The sequence below is a fragment of the Rhinoraja longicauda genome, chromosome 22, assembly GCF_053455715.1.
Source record: "Rhinoraja longicauda isolate Sanriku21f chromosome 22, sRhiLon1.1, whole genome shotgun sequence".
Lineage (NCBI taxonomy): Eukaryota > Metazoa > Chordata > Chondrichthyes > Rajiformes > Arhynchobatidae > Rhinoraja > Rhinoraja longicauda.
Window position 1 is genome coordinate 6,211,443 of NC_135974.1, and position 9,918 is coordinate 6,221,360.

Consider the following 9,918-nt stretch of genomic DNA (forward strand, 5'->3'; position numbering starts at 1 on the left):
CCAGGACTAGCGGCGTGGTTATCTGATTCATTTGCCTGTCCTGCACCAGAACCAGTCTCACGCTGGGACAAGTCCAGGACTGGCGGCGTGGTTATGAGTTGCTATCACATCTCCCTCAGCGGCTCTCCAGCTGCCCACCAAACTTTCTTTGGAATAACGGGTTAGTTGATGCCACGGATTCTCCGAGTCGCTTGGACTGATGGTGTTTTCCAGGGCGGGCGTACCTGCAGTGCAGGAAGTTGTCGACGGGGATGTACTGGCTGAAGGTGGCCGCATCCAGACTGCGGCTGATCTCAGTGTTCTCCCCTGCTACCAGCCGCACCGACGCTTTGTTCTCATCCTCAAACACTTGCCACTGCTTCGATGCACACAACAGCAACATGAAGTCATCTGAGAATAAATCAGCAAGAACAAAACACTTATTTAATCTACTCAATTCAATTCAATTTAATTTAACTTAATTCAATTCTCCAAGGGAACAACAGAGAGTCTTAACAATAACTAGACCAAGTGGACCCGTTGGGCCCAAACCTCTCCTGCATTGGTGCAGCACCCTGTCCTCCCCCTCCCCTCTCTCCTCACCCCCCCCCTCTCCCTTCTCCCCCACTCCCCCCTTCCCCCCTCCTCCTCCCCTCCTTTTAAACTTTAAAATGTGAATAACTTAAAAAATATGACCGATTTCAATAAAACTACTTGCATTATCGCTAAAGTGACAATGGTGAGTAAGGTGGGCCTAAAAATTGTCGCACTATCGTGTACCGTTTTGGCTGAAGTTCAGTCACAAACAAGATAACAAACGAGAGTTTTAGTAGATAGATTACACAGGAACTTGAGCAATGACCATTACCGCACGAGAAGAGATTATTCTGTACAGGAGTCTGTGCTGGTCCTCCTGGAGGAATCTTCATGGAGACCTTTTCCGACCCTCTCCTCAGAGCCTTGAAAATTACTTTCACTTTTAAGTACTTTTTGAAAGGTGTGGCCTACACCATTTCCACCACCTTTACACTTGGTCATGTAGCATGGAAACAGGCTCTTTGGCCCAATTGGTTCATGCCGACCAAGATTCCCTGTTGAAGCTAGTCCCACATACCACGTTTGTCCACATCCCACTAAACCTTTCCTATCCATGTACCTGTCAAAGTGTGTTTTAAATGCCGTTATAGCACCTACCTCAACTACCTCCTCCAGCAGCTCGTCCCAACCTAATATCCTCTGATTCTTGATTCCGATACCCTGGGTAAAAGACTGTGCATCCACACCTCACATTTCTCTGTATTAAATTCCATCAACCATTCCTCAGCCCATCTGCCCAACCCACCAGATACTGCTGCAATATTTGACAACCATCTTCACCATTAACAATACCACCCACTTTAGTGTCATCTGCAAACTTGCTAATCATGCAAATCATTGATATAGATGACAAACAGTGCTAAATGTGTAGGAAAATAACTGCAGATGCTGGTACAAATCGAAGGTGTCAGTCTGAAGAAGGGTCTCGACCCGAAACGTCACCCATTCCTTCCCTCCTGAGATGCTGCCTGACCCACTGAGTTACTCCAGCATTTTGTGATACCTTCAATCAGTGCTAATTGTGATCAGACTTGCAATCTAATAAAAACTCACTTCTGAGCCTCGGATTTCAAGTTGAAAACGGTAAATAGGTTGTTTTGTTAGAACGCCCAAGGCCCTACATGCTTGATGCTGGATACTCACAGATGAGGAACATAGGATTGGGTTTTCTGATGAAGTCTGGCAGATACAGCCACTTAATGAGATTGGAACTCAACCCAAGGCTGGACCTCCAAGGATAATCTGTAAAACATACTACACATGAAGGAAGAGTTCACTCCTGGATTACTTAGCCAAACAAGACATTGAACATTGTGAGACTAGGTTGTAACTCCCTCCTCCACTCGTCAGAACTATCACTGGTACATGAATGTTTGAATAAAGGGACAGCAGAAATGTTTAATAGAATGGAGTTTGACACTACCTGCTGGTATCCACAAACGCGTTATTCCTGGGAAAGAGGAGAACTGGGAAGAACTCTGTCGGGGGGATGAGGAACAGAGCAATGGGGCAGGTTGGTGATGCACATGATTGCAAGGGCTGAATACTAATATTGACAGGAACTATGTGGCGTAGGAAATTATTTGAGTTGTTCAGCTGGATTTTGGCAATATTTGCCTACACGTTGGATTATAATGGGCCTTGCCCACAATTCATAAGATCTAGGAGCAGAATTAGGCCATTTGGCCCATCACATCTTCCCCGCCATTTAATCATGACCGATCTGTCTTTCCCTTTCTCTCTTCCCCCCTATAACCCCTGACACCCTTTTTAATCAAGATTTTGTCAATTAATGCAAGTGCTTTTGTCAATTAATGCAACCTTTAGGTCCCGTGGAGGGATGGGCGGGACAGATGAAATACTATGGTGTTTCCAAGTCTCCACATCCAGCAACACAAGGAGATGGTCCCCAGTGTACTGCTTCACTGAATAACAGCGTACCAGTCATCAGTTCATTCCCACCATTGACATCAGCAAAATGGACCACGGAGTGACGGAGCATTGACCCCCGTGTTTTTAATGCTTTCCCATCTCACCACCGGGAGGTTACGCTCCACAATGATATCTAATTGATGTGCTGATTTGCTTCAGTCGGGCGGTTTAACGACGTACCTTTGCAGAACGACGGAGGAATTCCGACACACAGCGAGTACTGGAATGAAATGGTGCAGGCGATGAAGCAGCAATACCTGGGCCATATCTCTGCGATGGCCTTTCTCCGGCGCCGGCACAGGATGGCAGTCAGGCACAGGGCTTGGATCGCAGAGTACAAGTCCATCCGCTGCCCAACCAGGTAGATCGCCATCATGAAGCAGACCTGGGGAACAGAGAATAATAGCTTGAGTGCGGAGGCCTCTGACGCAGCCCAGTTTGCGTTGTGACTCTCGTCAGCACTGATCTGCACTCATCTCCCTGATGCAGGTCCCCCAGAGCTCTCGGAGAAGCAGTCTGCATTCTGAGTGTCGGCAAGCAGAGGCTTCATTGGCTCTCCTGTTCCAATACTCCACATTCACCTTCAACTTTACAAAGGGTTCACATCCATGTGGATTCTGCAACTGCCATACTTTCCAGCCAACGTGCCTGGCACAGCGTTACACATATTTTATGAATCATAAATTTGTTTTAGAGCCATACAGTGAAGAAACAGACCCTTCTCTGGCCCATGCTGACCTATTCTCCCCATCTACGCTATATCCATTTACCTGAATTAGGTCCATGTTGTTCAATGCCTTGCCCATGCAAGTGGCAGTGTAGATAATGTCTAAAGGGCCTGTCCCACTTAGGCGATTTTTTTGGCGACTGTCAAAGTCGTAGCAGATCGCCGAAATTTTCTTTTACCCGACGACAATGACCACGACAACGCCGAGTCAGGTCGAGATTACACCGTCTTCGGAAACATCGCAAAATTCCCACGCTGTCAATGCTTCTCCGGTGTCCTAATATTCGCTGAAATCACTGACAAGTCGGTAAGTATTTGAGAGTTTTGAAATATAACATCTTGCCCGGGTTATTTGAAAACCAAGCTTCACTGTAACAAGGCATAAACTGGATTTACTTCCAGTTTACTAATAGCTGTATTAAAAAATTTTTTTTTTTAAGTGGTTAAGTGGATTTTTGTGAAAAGTGTGTGGGCATTCTTTGAAAATGTACGGGAGATGCATATCTGGTTTCTGGGTTGCATATCTGGGTTGGGAGCCCACTTTAAATGTAATGGCTGATGGCCATAAACATCGCAAAAATTCCCACGCTTACCTGACCGTCAAACTGTCGCCTCCAATGTACCTGTCAAATGTCCTGACGGTAAATAAATTGGTTAAACACAAGCATTTTATGGTATTTTGAAATGACTTTTCGTATTTTAATATTATGTGCTTCTAAATGCATCTAAGAGAACCTAGTAAACCCGGGGACAGCATGCGACAGCGCCCGCAATAAGCAACGATACCTGGCGACAAGCCAGCCGTCGCCAAGAAATTTCAAACCGGATGATTTCTCAGCGACGCGCCGAGATCCACTACGATTTTTGGAAGACTCCTCACGATCATGCCCGCGACACCCGGCGAACTGTCGACGACAGCCTAGTCGCCAGCAGTCGCCTTAAAATTGCCTAAGTGGGACAGGCCTTTAAGATTCCATATTCTACAACCATTTCCTACATTGCCTTTCATAACACTCCATACATCTGCAGCAATTCCCATACAACGCTAATCAGATTTACTGCACATTATTTTTTGAACTCCTGGTTGCCCCATTACAGGAAGGTTAGGGAAGCTTTGTCGAAGGTGTAGAAGAGGTTTACTAGGATGCTGCCTGGATTAGAAAGTATTAGCTACAAGCCCAGGTTGGATAAACTTGCATTATATTTTCTGGGAGTTTGGAGTTTGAGAGGAGACCTGGTAGAGGTATATAAAATGATGAGAGGCATTGATAGGCGAGGCAGTCAGAACATATGTCCCCAGAGTAGAAGTGAGAGGGGCACGGTTTAAAGGAGCTGTGCAGGACAAGTTTTGTTTTTTACACAAGAGAGCAGTCGATGCACTCCTGGAATGCATTGCCAGGAGTGGTGGTGAATACAGCTGGGCTGCTGAAAAGGGCTGTAGATAGACACATGGATACCCAGAGATTGGAGAGATATGGATCACGTTCAGGTTGAGAAGATGAGTCGCGATCAGTGTGGACATTTAGGGATGAAGGAGCTATTCTTGCACTGCACTGTTCTATGTTCTACGTACAGTAGCACTCTGCGTCAGATCTAACATTTTCTCAATGTGTTCCAATATAATCTATGTGACTACATTTATGTGATCTATTCCATTACCCCTGTATTTAGTCCTTTCCAAAATGCCTACAAGCACCCTGATGTGTGTAACCCACATGTACCTGCCCAGTCAATCCCAACAAAAAATATTGGTTTGCCCGAGGTTGGCTGTAGTAACCTTGTTCTAGCCCCATGGACCAATCTTATTATAGGAGACCCCCAGGTTATGACGGGGTCCCGTTACTGATAACTGAATGGGTGAGTGAACGAATGACTACTTTATTGTCACACGTGACAAGTCACAGTGAGATTCTTTGCTTGCTTGCCCAAGGTATGCAAATAGTCGCCACATAAGGGCGCTAACAAAGTTACAAAGTTACAGTCAGCCAGAAATGAGTGAGTGAGTCTCATCGAGCTAGTCTGCTCTGCGCTCCCAGCTCAGCTCGGCTGGACCCAGCCCTGGATTGTAGTGGCCCACGTGGGGGGGGGGGGGGGGGGAGAGAATGCACATGGAAAAGCCCCATTCCCACCCGGCAGGAGAGGCTGCAGCCCCACAACAGCCACAGCAAATCCATCCCCATCCACCCCACCAGTCTCTCAAACGCTCATTCAGATGAATGGAGTGTACATTGGTCGGGCCCTTGTATCCTATAACAACTACCTTACCTGTTTGAATTATTTCCTACTAGCTTCGTATTCTTCAAAGCCCTTGAATGATTTCATCATCTTAAACCTTACATACTCTTCCTTTTTCTTTTTGACCAAATTTACAACCTTTTTTGTCATCCAAATTTCCCTTACCTTGCCATCCTTATTCTCCTCTTTATTAGACAATAGACAATAGGTGCAGGAGGAGGCCATTCGGCCCTTCGAGCCAGCACCACCATTCAATGTGATCATGGCTAATCATTCTCAATCAGTACCCCATTCCTGCCTTCTCCCCATACCCCCTGACTCCGCTATCCTTAAGAGCTCTATCTAGCTCTCCTTTGAATGCGTTCAGAGAATTGGCCTCCACTGCCTTATGAGGCAGAGAATTCCACTCTGAGGCAGAGAATTGGAACATGCCGGTCCAGAACTTTGATCTACTGACTTTTAAACGCCTCCTACATATCAGATGCGGACTTATCCATTGACGACAACTCTCAATTTACACTCCCCAGTTCCTGCCTAATACCATTGTAATCCAGTACTTTCCCCTAAGGCCCACACTTACTCCTATTCAAAACAATCTTAAAACCGATGGAGTTGGATTCATTATCCTCAAAATGTTCTTCCACTGAGACACCAGTCACCTGGTCAGGCTTGTTACCAATACGAGTTGGACTATACAAACACTGTTTTAGGAACTCCTCTTGGTTACACCTAATACATTCTGTCCTGTCGAAGTGAGTTCCAGTCAATGGGGAAAAGGACTTATAACCAAAGGACTTGAGCTCATGGTCTCCAGTACAAACCACCGTGCCACCTTTTGTACCCTAGTGTCAGCATAATGGATACATCATGGTGACGGGGAAATCCACTTTAATCTGAGTTTGTGAGATTCTCAAAGAGGGATGAAAGCCCGTAGAAGCGATTCCCTCCCGTCGGCAAACTACCTCCAGCCCAAACTTGTAGAAGAAGTAGTTGGTGAAATATTTAGCGCAGCTGGCCAACCCATCATCCAAATGCAGCCGGGTAACGTTGTTCAGCAAGGTCCCGGACACAGGCGTCTTTAGACCATTGTGGATCCTGTAGTAACGTTGATGGTGATAAACAGTCGCCTCGAACGCCAGCAAACTCAAGATGATCAGGTGGCTCTAAACAAAAAGAGATGCAACGTGTATAACCACAGCATAAAGGTCTATTTGCTTATCATATGATCATCAAATCATATGTGATAGGAGCAGAATTAGGCCATTCGGTCCATCAAGTCCACCGCGCCACGCAATAATGGCTGATCTATCTCTCCCTCCTAACCCCATTCTCCTGCCTTCTCCCCATATCTGACACAAGCCTCATTTCACATGACAATCAGTATTGTAAAGCTATTCCCAACCAGCTGAATCAAATACCACCAACAGTGCAGATGATTTGGCTCAGTGAATTACTGGAAGTATCCAAGGCGCAAAGAATCCGGAAGGGTGTAGGAATACACCTCGGTAATGGAACCGTTAATACAGAAGTGTCAAACATGATTGCCGTAGTCTGGGGTATCTGAAAACTGGAAACTCCTCCCACAGCCCTGAACACAGAAGAAATCACTAAGGAGGAATATATCGTTCCCAGCCAATGTCATGGGATGCATCAGACAGCTCAGCAATTGAATAGTGCTTTTCATATCCCTATCAGACATTCTAAAGTGCTTTACAATTAATGAAGGATGTTTGTAATGCAGTTATTGTTATATTATACAAAACTCCCTCATCAAATCAATGCCCCCAAAAGAGCCATGATACTGATTAATAGATTAATATTGTCTCATTCACTGTGGTTAACTCCCTCAGAATTCTTCATATGATTTGCAAGAGCTTACTTAAGTCCATCTGGAAGAAACGATGAAGGGCTTGGTTTTTAACACCACATTCAAAAACAAAATGACATCCTTGACATGGCAGCACTCTTCCAGTCAGCCTAGCTTCCTGCCCTCAAGTCTCCAGTGTGGGACATGGACCCACAGGAGGTATGAGTACTACTAGCTGGCTGTAGTTGGTACATGATTGAAGCAAGACTGAAGTGGCCAGGCCAGCTCAAAACTGGAATAGTCTGACTTCAGGTGCACACTCCGATAGGGGCCAAATTCCCAATTACTTCTTGCTGGAATCCAGGGCATTGTGCAGGTCAACACCAATTTGTAAGTGTGGGAACGAACTGGTAGATACTGGTTTAAACCGAAGTATCAGGCTCCGTCTCAAAGACTAGAGTTCACATCAGTAATAATGCATAACATCTACACTGAAGTTGTCAATGGTATAATTTAATGGAGACCAAGGTGGTCTCCCTTGGTACTCTGACCATCATGACCCCTCTAAGTGCAAACGTGGAATAATCTGGAAATTATCTTATTTTGGGGGTCTTGCTGCACTATTTCTCCCAGATCGCAAGAGCAAATACATTTATTTTAAATGCCCGTTATTTGAAAGCACTTTGGCAGGTCCTGAAATTATGAAATATTAATACAAATGCCGTTGATTTGGGATTTTTTCAACACCGTCATGTGGCCGACTGGAGGTGGGAGTTGAAGGATTACGGTCAGAGCAGCTGGCCCGAGAAACAAATCTTTTGGATTCTATTAGAATTTCAGGTATTGATTCCTATCCCTGCTGGGTCACACACAACTGATCGCCTGAGGCCAAGGAATTGCTATTGCCCATCAGTAGGGTACGAGGACGTGCACAGGAAAGCTGGTTTGAGCCAGCAAGTGTCATAGTCATAGTCAAATCATGATAGTATGGAAACAGGCCTTGCAACCCATCATGGTTATGCCAACCATCAAGTATCTATCTGCACTAATCCATATAGTACTTGATCTATGGCTTTGGTTTTGCCTGTGGAAAAACCTAGGCTATTGATCTTAGCTTTAGTTTTCCAGGTAATTCTTCCCGCTCTTGGAAGGAGAATTAAAGGAGATTCTGACCTCTCTTCCTGGTACGTAGGTGGTGGTAGAAACTGGTACATAGTGGTGGCAGAAACTCAGCCAGGTTTCTCTAAATATATCATCATATATCATATATCTACAGCCGGAAACAGGCCTTTTCGGCCCTCCAAGTCCGTGCCGCCCAGCGATCCCCGCACATTAACACTATCCTACACCCACTAGGGACAATTTTTACATTTACCCAGCCAATTAACCTACATACCTGTACGTCTTTGGAGTGTGGGAGGAAACCGAAGATCTCGGAGAAAACCCACGCAGGTCACGGGGAGAATATGTAATAGACGCATCTCACACCTTATCAGCGACAAGTCTATGAGGATTGGAAGCAGTGCGATGACAATAGTCTAAACTCGTACATTGGGATCCATAGTATGGAGTCTTCTCATCGGTGACTCCACTAACCATGCAAAAAAGCAGCAAGGAACGTATTGACTTCCAATAACTACGATGGGAGAGCGGTTTCTCGAAGCAGAGCCTGTGTCTTTTAAATGCGATGATGTATTTTACCTTTAGACAGGGCATGACATTGTCTTCACATTTCTTCAGCGCTCCATACCAATATGCAGGGTCGATGGGCCCGGCATACAGAGGCGATGTGGGCTCCATCTCCTGGCTTCCATTCTAAGAAGTGCAAGATAAAACATGAATTCAGGTTCACAAGTTATACGAGCAGAATTAGGCCATTCGGCCCATCTTGTCTACTCCGCCATGCAATCATGGCTGATCTCTGCCTCCTAATCCCATTTTCCAGCCTTCTCCCCATAATCCTTAACTATCTCTGCCTTAAAAATATTCACTGACGGCCTCCACAGCCCTCTGTGGCAATGAGTTCCACTGATTGAGAATGATCAGCCATGATCACATTGAATGGCGGTGCTGGCTCGAGGGGCCGAATGGCCTACTCCTGCACCTATTGTCTATTAACTACCCTCTGACGAAAGAAGATCCTCCTCACCTCCTTTCTAAAAGAGCACCCTTTAATTCCTAGACTCTCCTACCAGCAGAAACATCCTCGCCACATCCAGTCTATCTGTGCCTTTCATTATTCTGTAAGTTTCAATGAGGTCCCTCCTCAACCCTCTAAACTCTAGTGAGTACAGGCTCAGTGCTGTCAAACACTCATCAGATGCTAACCCACTTATTCCTGGTGCTAACCTACTCATTCTTGGGGAGGAGGAGGAGGAGGAGAAGAAACAGAATACAGGAAAACACGGACAATAGTCTCCAAGTGGTTGGGCACCACGATGGTTCAGCACCGCCTCTAAACTCACCGGGCTCACAGGACGATTTATCAGCCCATCGTATAATGTGTACAACTGAAGTGAAGGCTCGTTGGGGTAACATAGAGTCTCACAGCATGGAGACAGACCTTTCAGCCCAGTTCATCCATGCCAGTCTAGATGTCCCGGCTAAATTAGTCCTATTTGCCTGCATTTTTCCCTTATCC